The following is a 20207-nucleotide window of genomic DNA, read 5'->3' on the forward strand; positions in this document are numbered from 1 at the left end:
GAAACAAATCTTTACCCTGTGAGCAGTTGCATCAAAATGCAAAGGATGCCAGGTAACAATGCAAGGTAACAAGGGATGGATCACTGATGATTACCCTCTCAAGAGCATCTCATCCGAAGAAGTGAGTTTTGCCTACATGGCAATGGCCATTATGTCAGGACACTGGATATTGGGCTAGATCAGGGGTCTCCAAACTACGGCCCGCGAGGCCCTCTCATCCGGCCCGTGGAGACCTTTTTGTCTGGCCCCACCTTCCGCGTGCCGGTGTGACGAGGCGACCCCCGCCCGTCCCTGGGGCGCCGCCGAACGGGCCCTTCTTGCCGCGGGGGGGGGCCCTGTCAGGGGTGTGCGGCGTGTACTCACGCTGTGCCGGGGCAGGAGAAGCGGGCCGCTCCGCTGACAAGCGGCCGCGCGGCGGCAAACAGCGCAGGGGGCGGGGGATAGCACGGGCGGCGTTCCCCGCCCAGACTGACAGGGCAGCCGGCCAATCAGGGGGCAGGATGGGCGGTGGTGGTAACGCCCGCCCGGCGACGTGCGGGGGAACGTGAACCCCGGCGGGAACTTTAAAAAGGTGACCCCTTCCGCCCGGGGGGGGGAAAGAGTGAGCGGTGGCAAGCAGGAGGGGAGGACAGCGTGCAGAGGAAGGGGAGAGCAGGGGGAAAAGCCCCCCCCCTTCTCAGGAGTCCAGACCCGACGGCCACCCAGACGGCAGGACCAGCCCCGGCGGGAGGGGTGGGCGTCTGGATATACGACCGTCAGCCTGACGGACGAATCAAAGGTGACCGCCCCACGGTGGGGGGAGGTAGAGGGTCACACGAGGAGGGAAAGGAAGCAGCCCAGGGCAAAACTCGTTAGAGTTGGCGGGCTGACGAGTTACGGCAGGAGCCCCGTCAGCCGGACCGGAGCCAGCTGGTTCCGTGTCCTTAGGGCCCTGGGCTGGGGCCCGTGAGTGAGGGTGGGCCCGGGCCCCCCTTTCCCTCCCCTTCAGCACTGGAGGGAGTGCATGGTCAGAGTACCGGCCGCGCTGCGACAGAGGGCGCAATAGGCAACTGAAATTCCCCGTCGTGAAAGCGGCCCCCGAACTGCTGTTTGATAGTTAATGCGGCCCTCGGGCTGAAAAGTTTGGAGACCCCTGGGCTAGATGGACAATTGGGAAGGGCCAGTATGGCCATCTGTGCTGGGGTACGCTCACCCTGCACTGGGCATAAGAGGGTTAACCCGGCTCTGGGGGCTGAAAAAGTCACACTCCTTCCACCTTACTGGGTGTGCTCTAACGGCACAGATATAAGAGAGCAGCTCAGTTGGGGCTAATGGCCAGAGGGAGAGGACATGCAATGCCTGCTCCAGGCAATTTGCAGTGAAAACATAGGCACAGAGGCACTGTATCCCAGGCTGACGTCTACTCTGCCCTGTGAACTGGAGCAAACTTATTAACTCTGGCCATTGAGCCACACTGCCCTGCAGACAGGGGTGAGTTTATTGACTCTGGACAGTGTGCCATACTACCCCGCCAATCAGTGTAAGGGAACTGACTCTGGCCATTGGGCCACACTGCCCTGCAGACAGAGGTGAGTTTGTTGACTTTGGACAAGCAAAAGCATCAGTGACGCTGCAAGAAGAGATGTCTGTTCCCATGTGAGCCACAGTGAGTGATGGGTCTATTCACAGTACCACAGCAAGGTATGTGGATTGCCAGGGCATCTACACTGTAAAATAAATATGAAATTACACAGGGGAAAAAAAACTTAAAATAATATAATCAAGGTTGAAAAGTCAAGCACTTAGAATTAGGAAATGCCTGTATTTGCACCATCTATTTTACACCCCTTGTTTTTCCCAGCTCCTTTTTAGATTTTTCTCCCTTTTCCTCATCTTCTTTTCTCCACCCTGCTACTCTCAGTCCCATTCTTCCTCCCTATCCCAGTGTCCAGCTTTCCTTCTCTCTGTCAGCCTCCTGGCTGAGTCTATTCCTCATCCCTCAACCCCAACTCCAACTCTGGTCCCTTCTGTATTCAAATCAGGTAGCTTCTTTAATGCTACCTCCACCTAGCACGCAGCTTGGGGCATGGAGAGCACAGACTGACAGCAACCTCAAACTGGGAAAATCCTGCTCAGCCCTGCTCAAAATCTATGGGGAATTTAGCTGCAAAATTCTAGAAGTCTCCACTGTGTATGTGTGAACTGTGATTTTCCAAAGATGTGTAGACTCATAAATGCTGCCAAGCATGATAAGCCTAGTTTATTCTACTCATTACTTCCTGGTGACACCTGTAGGAAACCCAGCACTTACTCACTTCCACACTGGTGCTTACAGAAATTGGAACTAAGGCTATGTCTAGACTGCATCCCTCTGTCGACAGAGAGATGTAGATTAGCCACATCGAAATTGCTAATGAAGCAGGGATTTAAATATCCCGTGCTTCATTAGCATGAACATGGCTGCTGCTTTTTTCAAAAACTGAGTTTTTTTTAAAAAAATGGCAGTCTAGACGCTGATCTGTCGAAAATAAACCCTTTTTTGATGGATGCTGTAAACCTTGTTTTTTGAGGCATACAGGATCTGTCGAAAAAGGGTTTATTTTCAACAGATCCGCATCTAGACTGTCTTTTTTTTTTAAAAAAACCCTCTGTTTTGAAAAAAGCGGTGGCCATGTTTATGCTAATGAAGTATGGGATATTTAAATCTTGCTTCATTAGCAATTTCGATGTGGCTGATCTACATCTCTCTGTTGACAGAGGGATGCAGTCTAGACGTAGCCTCAGTGTCCTTACCAGCAGCATTCCAGTCTCATTCCTATTAAAGCAGAGCTCACACATCCATGTCCTTTCTGGGGGTGTTGGCATGCAGTGAGTCCCTCTGCTTCCCCCTGACTCTCTCGCAGCAATGTTTGGACGGAGTCATTCTGCCTTCTTTATAGCAATTCTAACCTTCCTTGTTTTCAGTTAACCTAGCATGAACATTTATCTATTTCACCAGCAAAATGTGTTTCAATAGAACCTCACCCACCTTGTCTCTCTGAGGTCTCAAGAGCTAATCACAATGCCAGACGTGCTGGATGTTTCTTTAAAAAGCTAGTAGTGATATAATTAGCATTTATTTAACATTTAAATAAATTAACCATATGTTTCACAGTTAGTAATCCACCGTGAGAAAAGGGGGTTGTTCCCACCTCCCTTACATGAATTGTTTTGGGCTGTCTGCCTGCAGCTTTAGAATGGCATCACTTCATCCGTTCACATTTGGATGGAGATCTTCGTGAGAAGATGGGCCGGAAACTCATTTTTTCTTAAAAAGAAAAGTCTGCAGAAGAAATGAAGTATGGTTGTGCCCAAGCTTTCAGAAAAGCACAAGTTGGGCTTCCCCCTCTGAATTAATGAGCTTGTTTTAAATGTAGTGATATTTAAAAGATAATAAATGTGGTTTTTTTTGTTTCATTTCCACACTTGGAGCTGCCATGAGTCATATTTTCAAATTTCCTTCGTAACTCTCTCCCCCAAACATGAGGGGTTGAAAATAACTTTATTAAAAATGAAAGCTGAGACTTTTATATCATCCTCTGACCCCAGGAGCTGAGCTTTACAAATACAAAATATCATACAACTTGCAAAAACTTTGTAAGACTTGTCAATGGTGGAGATGGGGTGTGTTAATAATGTGTTTTCCAACTCATACTTGCTCCATCCAAGATTAACATTTATAATAAAGCTTCAAAGTATACCTGTTCATAATATTTAAAAACACAATTTTTTAAATATAAAATTCTTTCCATTTCACAGGATTTAAAATTAAAATTTTGTCACTTTTAAATAGACAGGTTTATAAAAAATGGCACTGAATCCTTTATGAAAAGCTATTGATATTTTTGTCTACTGGAAATCACATTTTGGTACCCCCCCCCCCATACAATTCGATAACACTTTCAATAATGGCTTTGACGTACTTTAAGGCTTGTTAACATGATACTCAATGTTCATCTTAATCCCTTCCCATCATATAATAGAACAACTGATGAAGACATTTATTTCTCACCTGCCCTGTAATACTTGCCACTCTGACACTAGGTTAAAATGAACATGTAAGATTCAGTGCATTGTTTTGTTTCCAGTGCTTTTGGAAGAGAGCATGGGAGGAGAGAGTTGATAAAATAGCATATTATTTATGATTTGTGTACAAAACTGAACACGTAGAACTTATAAGGAGCTAATTCAGCTCACACTGAAATCAAAGGGAGTTCTGCAGTGTATTAGCAATAGCAGAATCAGGTTCCATTTATAAGGATTGGTAGATGGCACATGTAAATGAATTCTGCCTGCACACTGCTGTTCTGCAAAATGCCAGTTTCCTCTGAGCCACTATTGATGACTATAGTTAGCAATTCGTAGATTTCAAAAATGATTTGGAGTTCTCCAGTTTTTTATTTCAAGTCCATCATAAGAACAGATGTTCTTATAGGATTTCCAATATTTCCTGGTTTCAGCCAACCTGGATGCACAGTGAGAACAAGCTTTCTTTCAATATCTTCATGCTTTCCTTTCCCAGTTAAAAACAGGAAGTGAATAGCAACAAATTATATATACAAGTATATTAAGACATGGTTTTTGTATCTCAAAACACTGCTACCCATGACTATATTGGCCCAGGCATGACCACAGGACTCCCCGAACCACTCTGCCAAAAATTGTAGCCACATCTCCAGAATCCACTGGCTCTCCATTTGTTTAAAAATTTAGTTAAAACTTGTAGAATAGTGATAGAAATGTAGCCGTGTTAGTCTGGTGTAGCTGAAACAAAATACAGGACTAAGTAGCACTTTAAAGACTAACAAGATGGTTTATTAGATGATGAGCTTTCGTGGGCCAGACCCACTTCCTCAGATCAAATAGTGGAAGAAAATGCTGCTTCAGAAGCCTTTTAAATCTGCACTTGAAAGGGAATCCTCTGAACTGTCATTCATGCTAAAATTCGACACTCTACGTGTCGGTCTCAAAAAGACGCTAACTATCTTACCCATTACAAAGATAGCTTCCCCAATTATCATCTCTAATACCATTAGCTTTCCTCACCTCTAATACCATTAGCTCACAGACATTTACCTGCCCCCTCCCGCATCCCGCTTCTGTTCTGAAATGTGATTTGTCCTTTTCATATGTGTTCATTTTTTTAATTGTATCCTTTGGTATATATGGTTGTGACTATTTTCTTCCACTATTTGATCTGAGGAAGTGGGTCTGGCCCACGAAAGCTCATCATCTAATAAACCATCTTGTTAGTCTTTAAAGTGCTACATAGTCCTGTATTTTATTAAAACTTGTCTTCTTCTTTTAAAACCCTCCTTGGACTTGCTTTTGGCGCATGTCAGGACTCACTGGCTTCCTCTTTGTACTGTCACATAATCTCCCCACTACTGATGGAAGATCTTTCCCTGCTGCTCCTACTATCTAGAAGAGCCTTTCTGTACTTCTCTGTTTTAAGAGCAGAGGGAGATCTGATAAATCTCAAATAGAAACGTATCTCTCTCCCCCCACACACTTTGTTTCTCTCTTTCTGCTGCCACTTTTTATTTTCAACTATTTGGAGATACAGTTTATAGGAAAGATGTTAGAATAAAGTTGTATTAACAGTATAACTGCACCCTCTTGATCACAGAAGAAGATATATATAGGGAAACATATGTAACAATTGATTTCATTTAAAACAATGATTAAGTACAAAGGATTCATATTTTAAGAGCCACAGAACACCCTAAGGCGCACGTTCATAGAGGATTATTGCATTTCTTGCATGGCTGAAATCCCTTAGCCTTCAAGCCTTCTACTTCTCTTTGTGCCTGAGGCATGCAGTGATCCCCCTAGAAATGCAGTGCCCCGGAGTGGACTTATTGCTTAATTATAAAGACATTCCTTGGGAACTGTATTTCTTTTCCCTGTGAATTCAACCTCATCATAGGGCCGAATTTACAGATAGAGACAAGTACATTATCATGATAATGACTGATAGCTGAAGTTTTCTTAGGTTCAGATTGTTCCTTAATGTAGGCCATTTTTCATCATCTACAGTTGTCTGATAATGATGTCATTTCCATTGCTTGAATTTGAGGCAGCAGCCACATATCATGGAGTTAAAATGACTGTTTATAGGGCAGCTAAATTGTGTCATTATCAAGTTAAGCCAGTTTTCACTTTGCTCTGGGGACAAAATAACAATTGGACTCTTCTAAAACTCATCAAACAAGAAGAGGATGCCAAGAATCCAAATCTGCACTAGAGCTAAGCTGAAAAAAGAAGCTGTTTTCATATGAAGCCGTGATGACCATCAGATAAAAATGACAGAGTTGTGCTTGACAGAAAATAAGTCACAGTGCTGATCATTGGATAACTTTGATGTATTATTCTGCAATCATTTAACTGAGATTTTGTGGCAAGATTAACAGCAAAGATTTAAAAAAATGCATAAAAAAGAGCTTTTATTCTAAAATGCAGCTGTCAGGCTATTCTTGTCTGGCTCTTATGCTGATTGATTATGACTGGGTTTGAACTAAAACATGACCTCTAGATACAAAAGAAAATTACATAGACTTAAAGGTGAACTAACAAACTTCTGTAACTTTTGTAAATATAATTTTTAAGTGGTGTAGGATCCCAAATTGCTAAATATAAACAAACACACACACACGCACACAATATCATTAAAATACATTCCCCAACCCTGTGATATTCCATGACATTTAATGTAGTATTTCCTCTATTTAGAATTCATGTTGCAGGGCTGGGCCGTAAATGGCATATGTGCGACTCAGTGGGAGCTTGGGGGCTGGCATATGCAAAGGAAAAAATATAGTGGTTGCTCAGCACCCACTGGCAGCCCCACTGATAAGCTCCTTCCTTTCCCTCCCAATGACTCCTGCCTGCTGTCAGCCCCACTCACCTATTCTTCCTCTTCTCCCAGTGCTTCCTGCCCAGCTGTTCAGTGGCAGGCAGGAGGGATTGTGGGGAAGTGGGTGCAGAAAGAGGTAGGCCGTGGGTGGGGCATACTTGCGGGAGGGGTGGAACTGGACTAGAAGAGTGGACTGTGAGTAGAGCAGGGGAAGAGGCAGGGTGGAGGGAGTTAGGGTGGGACAGAGTGGGCTCTTGGGAAAAGTGGTAGTGTGGATAGGGCTGGGGCAGAATGGGGGTTGAGTACCCCTGTGGAAATGAGCAAGTCGCAGCTACTGGTAAATGGGACACAGCTGAATTTTACTCAAAAACTATCTTCCTTTTACAAAGTTCAGACTTGCAGCCCTCCCCAAACATTGATGGCACTCTGGGACAGGCCATGCCATTTTTATAGTAGATGGTAACTGTTTATCTGAGATGGTGAACTTCAGAAAATACTTGTAATTAATTTTAAATGAGATTGGTTGTGCCTGAGTCCCTTCACTGCTCACTTGCCCCCAGAAATCTCCTTGTCTCCAGCCATTAGTAGAAACTATAGTAAAGAATAAACTTGGCAGACACACAGATGAACATAATTTGTTGGGGGAAGTCAACATGGTTTCTGTAAAGGGAAATCATGTCTCACTAATTATTAGAGTTCTTTAAGGGGGTCAACAAACATATGGACAAGGGGGATCCAGTGGATATAGTGTGCTTAGATTTTCAGAAAACTTTTGACAAGGTCCCTCACTAAAGACTCTTAGGAAACATAAGTTCTCATGGGATAAGAGAGAAGGTCCTCTCATGGATTGATAACTGGTTAAAAGACAGAAAACAAAGGGTAGGAATAAATAGTAAGTTTTCAGAATGGAGAGAGGTAATTAGCAGTGTTCTCCAAGGGTCCGTACTGGGACCAGTCCTATTCAACCTATTTATAAATGATCTGGAGAAAAGGGTAAACAGTGAGGTGACAAAATTTGCAGATGATACCAAACTGCTCAAGATTGTTAAGACCAAAGCAGACAGTGAAGAGCTTCAAAAAGATCTCACAAAACTAAGTGATTGGGCAGTAAAATGGCAAATGGAATTTAAAATTGATAAATGTAAAGTAATGCACATTAGAAAAAATAATCCCAAATATACATACAATATGATGGGGACTAATTTAGCTACAACAACTCAAGAGAGATCTTGGAGTCATTGCGGATAGTTCTCTGAAAACATCCACTCAGTGTAGCGGCAGTCAAAAAAGCAAACTGTTAGGAATCGTTAAAAACGGGTATAGAGAATAAGAAAGAAAATATCTTATTGCCTCTATATAAAACCATGATATGCCCACATCTTGAATACTGCCTACAGATGTGGTTACCTCCTCTCAAAAAGTATATACTGGCATTGGAAAAGGTTCAGAAAAGGGCAATAAAAATGATTAGGGGTTTAGAACAGGTCCTGTACGAAGAGAGATTAAAGAGACTGGGACTTTTCATCTTAGAAAAGAGGAGACTAAGGAGGGGGGAAGTATGATAAAGGTCTATAAAATCATGACTGATGTGGAAACAGTGAATAGGAAAAATTATTGAATTGTTCCCATAATGTAAGAACTAAGAGCCACCAAATGAAATTAATGGGTAGCATGTTTAAAACGAACAACAGAAAGTTTTTCTTCATGCAGTGCACAATCAGTCTGTGGAACTCCTTGCCAGAGAATGTTGTGAAGACCCGTAATTTAACAGGGTTCAAAAAAGAACTAGATACATTCGTGGAGGTTAGGTCCATCAGTGGCTATAAGCCAGAATGGGTAGGAATGGTGTCCCTAGCCTCTGTCTGTCAGAGGCTGGAAATGGATAACAGGAGAGGGATCACATGATGATTATCTGTTGATGCCTCACTCCCCCTGGGCATCTGGCATTGGCTACTGTTGGAAGATAGAATACTGGGCTTACTAGACCTTTGGTCTGACCCAGTATGTCTGCTCATATGTTCTTAAGTCAAATGTTTCCAAGACTCAGATTCTCCTATGAAACTGAGCCCTCAAAAATCCGCCCCAACATAGTAGGTGCATTCACGTAAATCTGTAGCTTTTATTTTGTAAAATGTGTAAAGTAGGTGATTCAACATATAAATAATCAGTCAGTGAATTAATCTGTGCCCCACAGATAATTTGATTTTAAAAAACTCATCTACCCTAATTGTACCTGAGTTATTGCATGCACTGTGCTTAGCATAAACTCAAACTAAATTTAACTAACTTCAGTATTGCTGGCTGAGTCCTGAGTCCCTACGTTGAGGCAAGACCAATACTAATTTTATAGTAGCTTTTGGCAGAGTTTCAGAAGAGAGGTCAATAATAACACAAAGATGAAGAGAAACAGCATCTCACTCAAAAGATTTCTCAGTTTTCAAAAGACCTTCCTTAAAGTTTTCATAAACTAGGCTATCAAGCTAGGACCTTTGAATTTTAGCACCTCAAATACCCAACTAGCTGCCCATATTACCTAGGAGGTGGAACCAGTACTATCTTTAAGTTCTTGGTGTGTTTAAATCATTGTACAGCTAATAGTTCTCAAGGAACTCGATGATGTAGTCTCTGACTGGCGTATTGGGTCTGCTTTGTGCTGCTCTACTGGAGCAACTTCATAGCTCTGAGCATGATGGGTTTCCCTTTGTATAAGGGAATCCTTCTATAGCATAGAACTACTATCGTAGCTCCTCCACCAACCTGCCTTGGCCATTGGGATTTGGAATGTGGCTGGTGAGCCCTGGTAAACCAGGATTCTCCCATGCCAGAATGGTCCTTGGCAGCTATTTTTTCAGAATGCGGTAAACAAGGTGCAGAGTGTATGTGTTTTACCAAAGTTAGTTACTCTGCTTTGCAGCAGAGCAGAGAATAGAATCTTATCCACCATTTTCACATTGAGTAGTGCCTTAGTCCTCAAGTAACCCCACTGAAGTAACATTGAACAAGGATGGCAGAATCATGCTGTACCTTGTCCACTAGACTAGACCCTGGTACCTTAGCTATAATTTGCTTCAAATATCTGTTCTAGAGCCGTTGAATTTTTTTAAAACAAAAAATGGCTTGTTGACGTAACGGACAATTTTGCAAGAAAATTTCACATTTTTTGAAGCTTCTTGTTTTTTGTGGGAAAACAAATCTCACTTGTAGTTTTTTCCTCCCCCTTTCAATGGTAAAATGTAAGAGAAATGTAAAAGAACACAAAACTTTCTCCATTTAAGTTTTTCCATTGATGAAAGGGGGAGAGACATGAAAGTGTGTTATTTCCTTTCATTTTCTTTTTTCAAATCTTTCTCATTTTCCTATGGAAAAAGGAGAAACAAGTAGAGAGCATATGGGCTCCCTCTCCCCCCAATGAAATTCTTCAATTTAAAAAAAAATGTTCAGAAAACTTTGGCCACAGAATAAAAATTTCAAATGAAATAAAAACGTTTTAATTTCTTTCAAAAAGTGCTTACCTATTCTCCACTATTTCTACCCTTTACCTGACTAGGCTAATAATGCTAATGATAAAATGTTTTGTGATCTGCAGATGAACATATATTAAGGGGATGTCTAGACCGGAGGTATCCCGAAATAGCTATTCCACGTCTTTAAATGTGCCTGCTATTTTGAAATACATTGTGGTCACTCTTACACTTGGTCCTTGAAGTGATGTTTATGATTTTTGGTTTTGAAACGATTTCTAAGGCTATGGCTACACTGAGGAGCTATTCCGTGTCTATTGAAGAAGCCGTTATTTCGAACTACATTTTGAAATAACGGGCAGCTTATTCCAACATCCTGGTAACCCTCATTCTACGAGGGTTAAGGGGACATTTCAGAATAGTGAGACAGCTTATTTCGAAATTTGGTGCTATTTCAAAATTTATCTTCTTTCTTTTCTGCCCATGTTCACATTAAAATATAGACATTTGTCTAGGGCTTTTCAGCATACACATGCATAAATAGTTTCTAAGATTGGATATGAAGAGCAGAGGTGCCTTATCAATATCGGAGTTAGACACAAATTACATTAATAGTAAGGCATTACTTTGGCTATTTTGCTGTAATGTCTATCTTTTGTGCTTAATATGTTCTAGTTATTTTTGGCTAAAATCTTCACAGGAGATGTTTCCAACTCCTATTGAAATGTAGCTTATTTTAAGGAAAGGGTGCAGTGTAGACATAGCCTATGAGTCTGAGTTGATAACATTTAGTCAAAAAATTGAGACTTACTTCTTTTTATTAAAAAAAAGGTAAAGGTATTTCGACATTGTGCCTACAAACAGCAATGATCCTTATAGTTTTCTATATTAGTGTCTTTGGGTTAATCTGGAATATTGTAAAAAGTGTTGTTATAACAAGGGCAATTTTCATGGGATCTAAATGGCTTTGAGAGTCACAATAGAACAGATTCATATCCAAGTGTATTATAACAGCTTATAACAAGGGCAAAATGCATTAATGTCATACACAAAATGTTATCTCAGTCATAGAGAAGATTGATGAGGAAAAATTATTAGGCACAGAAATTTTTGTTTATTTATCTAACCTCCTGTGAATAGATACTTTTGATGATCTCCTTTAAGCATTTCACCACCAATGTTCCAGAGAGATTATGACACAGATTGAAAGTGTGTAACATTGTCTTTATTTGTATCAGCTGTCTTTTGCTTTTGTGTACAGAACATTGCAGGAGGGGGTTCTTTTTACACTAATGGACAAAAAAGTTATTAATTAAAATGAAACAGTGGTGATATTTTGGTATAAAGAACAGATCTTAATTCTATTTGACAAACAACCACATTCTAAAAATGCCACCACACTTGATGCTAATTAGAACCCTGTTTAGTAATGTGAGCATAGAGATAAATTGCAGTAGCCGGTCTAAAAGAAAATGCTGATTTGATGAACATTCTGCAAGATCTCCTGACTCCTAATTGAATGCCCTAGTCACCCTAGGCAGGCCAGATCTGTCTCACTGAGAGGCTTTTGCCAACCCCTGACTTTGGAGAATTGCTACTACACTGAACTGCAGTGATGTCTCATGCCGGAGCCAAAGCCCATTGTAGCTAATAAGAGTCTTTTTCATTGACTTCAACTGGCTTTGGATAGGACCTATAGAAAAATAATCTCAGTTTAGTCAATGACTGGATGAAATTTAAATTCACCTGAGCTGAAGCCATTAAAATCTGCATTAAAAACATGAATGTTTCTGCTTAAAGCCAGAACATTTTGCTGTTTGTCTTTTCTTGGGTAATAAGGAATGCACGTAATAGGCCAAATTTGCTTTCCATGGTAATCCCACTGAATATCATGGGGTTAGCCTGATTTAATTACATAGAAAACTTGACCCACTTAATGCTAGCAAAGCTGAGTGCTGTTAACTCTGATATAAAACTAAACGCGTTAATGTGGAAGTGATTCCTTAAATACTGAAGTATGAACAATTTTCTAGGAATCAAACTACTTGAGTTCTACACAGACATTGTCTATTAATTTGGCTGAAGCATGACTAAAGGCCATGTGCAGCAGTTTTGGTGACTGTTAAATTGTATTAAGTTGTGGTATTTGTTCTACTGTTCCATGGAACTCATTTTAATATGTGGTCTTGTGCAATCTATCATACAGGTCAACACATGGAGGGAACATCAAGTGCTGGGGTTTGCTGTAGGAGAAAGGGAAGGAATCCTTCTTGAGCTACGGAACAATCACAAAACAGTGCTGAAACTGCAATAGCCTCTGGAGAGAGCAGTGGCCATTGGATCCATAGAATGGCAGGTCCACTGGTCCTTTCCCAAGCCTCTCCCCTCACCTGACACACTCTTGCCCTGACTCACTCCTGGTGCAACTGTACACAGGGAAAGAGCGTGGAGCTATGCAGTACAATGCTGGGTGCACATTTCTGTGTGTTCTCCCCTATTTCTGCCTGCCCCTTACACTAGAACCACAGGAAATCTATGATATGTCTATACTGCAACTAAACACCCATGAGGTCAGTACTAGAGGACTCAGACTGCAGGGCTGTAAAATTGCAGTGTAGATGTTCAGGCTTGAGCTGGAGCCTGGGTTTTGGGACCTGCCCCATTCATGGGGTCCCAGAGCTCAAGTTGCAGCCTAAGCCCAAATATCTTTGCTGAAGTCTTACAGCCCTGTAGCCCAAGCCCCACCAGTCTGAGCCAGCTGACATGGACCAGCTCAGGTATCCAACTGCGGTGTACATTGTGTAACAGTTCCTCTACTTAGGCCTTGTCTAGACTACATCTCCCTGTCTAAAGAGGGATGTAAATGAGCCCGATCGAAAGTGAAAATGAAGTGCGGATTTAAATATCCCGCACTTCATTAGCATATTTGTGTCCCATCTCTGTTTCGAAAAAGGGTATTTCGAAAGTGAAACCACAGAAAACAACCTCTTTCGGAAAAAAATCCTTTTTTGAACGAATCTATACTACTAATTTTTTCAGGAGTATGGGTTCTTTCAAAAAAGGTTTTTTTTCAAAAGAACCGCGTCTAGACTGCGGTTTCACTTTCGAAATACTCTTTTTCGAAACAGAGATCAGACACAAATATGCTAATGAAGTGCGGGATATTTAAATCCGCGCTTCATTTGCACTTTTGATCAGGTTCATTTGCTTCCCTCTTTCGACAGAGGGATGTAGTCTAGACATGCCCTTAGTCTCAGCAAAGTCAGGTGAGTGAAGTCAGCAGGAGTTAGCCTAAAGGAAAGGCAAAAATAACATGAACACTTTAAAATCAATATAGCTACTAAACAGAAAAAAATAATTGCCATGTGTAACTAATACCACTTGAACTGCAAATTTAGGTCCTGATCCTGCAAAAATTTGTGCATGTGAATAATTTCATGGCTACTCCTGTGCTTCAAATTAAGCCCGTGTGACAGTTTTCAGGACTGGGGCCTAAATGTGTATCAATCTCCTACATAGAATTCATGGGTTCTAAAAACAGCTATTGGTTTGTGTGGTATTACTAAATAGTGACTTGGCTTAGTGATGAGGAAAGGGAAAGAGAGTCAGAAAGTTTAATATGCATTCAGCTTAGAAACTTGCCACTTTTGACTTTGCTAATGATATTATTACGGTTTCCAGCAACGTTCACAGATGCAGACAATAATTGAGGCTGTAGGGGAGGTTGAAGAGATCCAGCAGCCATAGTTTATATGGCTCTGCTGCCAAATCAAAGATGACAAAGGCTGGATTAATATAAGAAGACAGGTTGACATTTATAAGGAGAAAAAGCAGAGCATTCCATTTACCTGGGCAGCCAAAATGCAGATGATGTTGACATTTAGGAGGAGATAAATGTAAACAATGTATTCCAAAATTCATTTGTAATTTGTAGCCATACCCTGCTGCAGACAATTAGAATACACTGACACTTCAAAGATATGGCAGCTGTCGTACAATGCACAAAATGGAGGACTTGTGGTTCCTATTTTTTTCTGAGACTGGGATTTGAAGATTCAATAGTGACAGCCACTCATCAGGACAGATTGCTGCATAATCACAGGCCATTTGTATTACTACCAGCAAAGAAAGGTATGATGGTTGGAATCCATGAAATACTTGGTAGCTGTTAGAATGATGAGACAAGTGATCAATTGTTGACAAAGACACAGAGAAGGGGAATCACTGACCTGCTGTAACTATATTGCATTAGAAACTGCATGGCACTGCAGATTGTTGTAATAGTATTTTGACCTTACTGGAGCTTTAACGTTCACTACTAAAAAAACAAAAGTAGCTTTTCTAGTGTTTCCTACACTTAAACACTTCATTGCACATTGATAACATTCAATGTTAAGGCAAAAAAAAAAAAAAAATTAAACTTTAATGTTAGGTGCCTAAATCCAAATAACTGGCCTGATTTTCAGAAGTCTTTATCACCTGCAACTCCCTTTGACTTCTATACTCAATAGAGTTAGGTAAATTAATATCTGTGTGATGGCCCCTATGATTGTAAAAAGGGTTCTTTGGTATTATAAAATGAGTAAGGCTCTCAGTAGTATGACCCTATCCACGAGTGCATGTTAAAGAAAGGTTCATCTTGAGGCTGTAAGAGCTATGGAATAGCTGGGTACTTTGTGAACCCACAGACTTAACTTATTTTCGTGGTTAGATTTTCTTTGTAAACATTCAGGAAGGTTATATTGAATAGAGACTTGGAAGTTCACCAAGTGGTTTGTTCATTCTCCTCTGCCCAGTCTATTACATCAAACAATCTTGTACAGAGTGGACTAATCAATTCAGTCACTCAAAGGTACATGGAGATGGTAGGATTAGAACAGAAATTCCACTGTATGTTACAAAGCATACAGGAAAACAGTTTTAAAGAACAGCATTGTGTGCGTGACATATTTTTATGTGAAACATGGCAAAAATGAAAAGAAAATTATTCTTCTATTCTTCTTCTTTAGAAATGACCTGGTTCTGGTTCCTACTTTTGCGACATGCTATGGTATCTTCAGTTGGAACATCTCTCTTACTAAAAATTTTAATGGTGAAAATGCAAGAACATGGGAAGCTCTAATTCTTATCTTGGGTTATTAAACTTCATTGGACATGGATTTCCTAGTATTAAGGAAATTAGAGAAGTAAAAAATTCAAGAGCATACTTCTGCCAATTACAAATAATTTCCTATATTATGCTGAGTACACTGTAGCCTAATTTTAGATAACTCAGGAGATGGGGCTTTCCCTAATTTACCTTTAGAAATTTTATCTGACAGTCCACCTATATTTTTATTATCCTAGTTTTATTCCCAAGTATGATCCACCATTGTCGATGGACCACTCTACATAATTCCTCCACAATGGTTACATTGTTTTATATGTAGACAGTTAACTTGTCATCCAGCACTGTTTCCATTAATCTTCATGGTCTGTAATACTCATTTGTTCAGCCTGGATATTTGCCTGTGTAACACAGCGTGGACTCACTGCCATGGCACTTCCTGTGGTCACTCAGGAATTAGCTCTTCAGCTCTGGAGCATCCCCTTCCAGCAGGTGTCACGTCTGCTGTTACCTGTTACTGACTCCACCACCTTCTGTTAGGACCCGTATCCCTCCCTGAGCATGGTGTTCTGCCCTGAGTACTGCCCTGCGGCAGTGTCCCCACAGTCCAGGGTCATGGAACCCCTAATCCTCTATGCCCACCTTGCTTCAGTGACCCACTGCCAGTCTTCATCGAGCCCCTGCCTCAGGGGCAAACTGCAGTCTGAAATGGACACTCATCATTGGCTACAGGGTGTGGACCTGCTGTCTCCCTGCAGCCCTAGTAGCTTCTGGCCTTGTTTCAGACCCTCCAGCCTGGGAGCTTGCCTGGCCAGACCTTCCACAACTATGCCTGTCTTTCCCTGGCTCTGCTCTAAATCAGGAAGCCACTAGCTTCCCTAGCAGCTAGGTCCCTCCTGCTCCATAGTTGAAGCAAGAGTGAGTCTGAGTCTCTCTGGCTCCTGAAGCCCTTATTTATATACGGTCCCAGCTGGGCCCCAATTGGCTGGCTCTACCTCAGCAGCTGGCTCCACCACTCCAGCCCTCTTTCAGGACTGGGTTTTAACCCTTAAAGGGCCAGTGCAGAGCAAACGCCCCATCACAGCCTGTTATTGGGAAAAAGGAGAGAAACTCTTTGAGGGACTACTTATCTATTCATTGATGTCAGTGGAAAATGTAATTATTCGGGTGTCTCAATGCCAGAGTACACTAAGCGGTTAAGATATTGTCTTTACAACTTTGAGGCAATTACAGTAGGTGTTTTAGCAGCAAGGTTTGGGGGTGCCAGCCCAGTAACCACCCACACACACAGCTAAGTGAAAGGGTATTTTGCTAGGGTGACAGGATTGGGGAAAACTATAACAACACTAGGTACAGAGTCTGAAATAGTTACAGCTAAAAGTTTGGGCAGTTGTGGGCAGTCTGATCAAATGTGGACCTAGTGCCTGCTCTGTTCTCTCTAATACTGACTCTCTTCAAGAAAATAGGAGCTTGTGGATTTCCAGACCATACTCAATTGGTCTGTTTCATTGGAGTCCCTCTGCACTAGTTCTCTGCCCATCTGCTGCTGCTTCCCTGTAAATCTGTCTGTCACACACCTGCAGTCAGCTATAATGGCCAGCAGCCACAGCCTGTTCCTCATGTGACGGTGCATACAGTTCCTGGTGATTCCTCTCACCATCTGGCTTTTCTAGGGCTGCCATCTCTGATGTGTGAAAAACTGGGACATGCAAGATGATGCAGAGCCCATAGAACCGGACAGCTGGCAATGTGTATTGAGCACTCTTAAAGAATTCCCAGGACAGTGATTTGAAAAGAAAGACAACCCTGGGAAAACCTGGATTAGGCTTCTCTGAAGCTTGGGGCTTGCTTAAGGCTGCCATTTCCCTATTTTTCCCCTTACCTAGCCAGAGGAAAAGGAAGTGAAAAGGAGATAGGGGGTTGATGGGAGCTGTAATCCCCTCCCAAAAGATCCATCACAAAGGACTCACCCAGATTTCAGGGGCTTTTGAATCAGTTGTTTTATTCACACACTGGTTTTATTTCTCCAAACAGCGTCAATATTGTAATCCAAATTTCCCAGTCAGTAAAACACACGTTTTGCAACCTACATGTATTGTCAGCTATGAAACTGGAGTCAGAGGGCCCATATTCCCTAGATGGGCTATTAGTGAAAAGAACACCAGTGGAACAAGGAACGTAGGGTGCTACTATGAAAGCAACTCAGCCACATAGCCAGAGCAGTGCACAGGGTTTAATAATGTTCCTCTTGTTCAACGTAACCTTCATTTGGCTTCACGCTTTGCTAATGTAACATAGTGGCATGCAGAGAGACAGCAGCAAAGCACAGCAGGTGACCAAAGTGCCATACTTTGAGAAAACTATAGAGATGGGCCTATGGGACAATGTTTGGACTCAGACTCACACCCTTCCAAAGTTCAAGAATGTCACATACCAGATTTTGGTTCTGGGTTATTTAGAAAGAATAAGGTCATTGCATTTCCCCCCATTTTAGGAAAAAGAGACATCATTTTTTCCTAGGCGCTCACAGTGTAGTTTCCTCTCCATTTCTGTCCTAGTTGATTTTCCCAGAGCTAGCAGAAGAGATAACTAGCAATCTGTTGGGCAGATAATGCTGGTGATTTTGCATTCGAAAAGACAGTTTTGAAGAATAGGATTTAATTTATGACTATGCTTTGGTAACCATGGAAACAAAGAGGACATATGTCCAGTTTTGATTTTACTGGTACTGGCTTTACATTATTTCACACTTGTGACCAGGTGCCTGGATGGACCACGCTGTGAATGCCATACTCCAGGCATGCTGCAAGAAACAGGACAGATAATTATAGAATAAACACCAGCCTTGGGAATTAAATTCACCAAGCCAGTAACAAATAACTCCTGTGCTGTCAACTGGCTAACGAAGTGAAAACCCAGTCCCCCTTTTGACATTTCAGTCCTTGGTTTTAGACCAAGGGTGGGCAATAATTTTTGACAGGGGGCCACTCCAAGATTTTGGAAAGTGGTCAAGGGCCACGCACCTTCATGATTTTAATGATATTAATGGGATGAAGGTTGAGCGCAGAAGACAACTTGAGGTAAGAGAGTGGGGTGAAGAAGGGAGTTTGTGACGTAGGGCAGGGGACTGGAGTGCAGGGGTTTGGGATGTGACTTAGGGTAGGAGGGAATTGTGATCTGGGGCAGGAAATTGGTATGCCAGATCCGAGAGGGTGTATGGTATGGATGCAAGAGGTGGGCAGAGGGTTTGAGTATGCTGAGTGAAGGGGCAGAGGGTTGGGGGAAAGGAGGGGCTGGGGTGCCATATGCAGGCTTTGGCCAGGAGACTTACCAGCCAGCAGCCAAACCAGCCCGCCTGCCTGGAGAGCTAATGGCTGCAGAGTTTAAAATGTTTCCCAGACAGCCAGTCTGCTTGCCTGGCCATGTGCTTAAGTGAATAACTGAGCTGAAGGTAGGGGGCATGGTTCTTATTGGCTGCTTGTTATACAAACAGGCATCTCCCATTGGCAAGTTTCTGGCCAAAAACCAGCCAATGGGATTGTGCTGGGGGCAGGGCAGCTGCTCAAGGTTTACCCACTCTCCTCCAGAATTAGTTTTGAAACAGAAACGGTGCCCGGCAGCTGTGTTTCTGTACAGTGTGTGGGGCAAGCAGGGCAGCCTGCTTGGGGCTCCCCGCTGTCTCTGTGGGCTGGATCCAATGGCATAGCGAGCCAAATCTGGCTCATGGTCTGTATTTTGCCCAGGCCTACTTTAGACTGATAAGTGAAATATACTGAAAACTCAATTTACTATATGTGAGGTTCAACACTCTCAGAGTATGTCTACACTAGCCCCCTAGTTCAATCTAGGGTGGCTAATGTAGGCATTCGAATTTGCAAATGAAGCCATTATTTCGAATTAACTTCAATAGCATCTACACAGCCAAGCTGCTATTTTGAAATAAATTTGAAATAGTGGAGCATTTATTTCGAATTTGGTAAACCTCATTCTACGAGGAATAACACAATTCAAAATAGCTAATTTGAAATAAGTGCTGTGTAGACACTTATTTCGAATTAGGGGGCCTCCAGCCCTTCCCAGTTTCCCCTGGTGGCCACTCTGGGCACAACCAGGAAAACTCTTCACCTCTCCCCCAGCCCTGGGACCCTTAAAGGGGTAGAGTCTGGCCACTGGGCACGTGCGAGAGTCAGGCCTGCCAGCAGCCGCAGCCCCTCATCCAATGGCCACACAATACCATCCAGTGGCAACCAGCTGTCCCCTGCCCAGTCCCCCAGCACCCAGAGGCCAGCCAGGGGCCGTAGACAGCACACGCCCTCGTGGACTAGTGCAGAGATCATGGACCTCATTGAGGTTTGGGGGGAGGCCCCCAATGTCCATGATATCTACACTTGGCGGAGGAATGCAGCCATCTACCTATGGCCACATAGCGGCCACCATGGCCAGGAAAGGCACCTGGCGCACCTAGGAGCAGGGTTTCAAAATTAAAGAGTTGCGGCAGGCATACACCAGGGCCACCAGGGGTGGCACCGCAGCAGGGGCTGACACCTGTCCCTACTTCCCCGCCCTCAACCAAATCCTGGGGAGCGGGGTGGTCCACCCCAGCCCGGGAGGCAACGAGCCGGGAGCTGAGGACCCTGACCCGGGTGCAGCAGAGGGGCCACCACCAGCTGTCCCGGCACCGGAGTCATCAGGGTTGTCTGGGGAGGCCATACCAGGTCCAGCACTGTACCCTACCGGGGGGGAGGAGGAGACAGGGAGGGAGACC

General features: G+C 42.8%; 1 long non-coding RNA gene across 1 annotated transcript in view; it reads left to right on the forward strand.

Annotated features, from left to right (window-relative positions):
• Positions 1-20207, forward strand: part of LOC142829760 (uncharacterized) — a 99974-nt gene that overhangs the window by 78747 nt on the left and 1020 nt on the right. The gene's annotated exons all lie outside the window — the stretch shown is intronic.

The sequence above is a fragment of the Pelodiscus sinensis genome, chromosome 6 (assembly GCF_052426305.1).
Source record: "Pelodiscus sinensis isolate ZL-2025 chromosome 6, ASM5242630v1, whole genome shotgun sequence".
Taxonomy (NCBI): Eukaryota; Metazoa; Chordata; order Testudines; family Trionychidae; genus Pelodiscus; species Pelodiscus sinensis.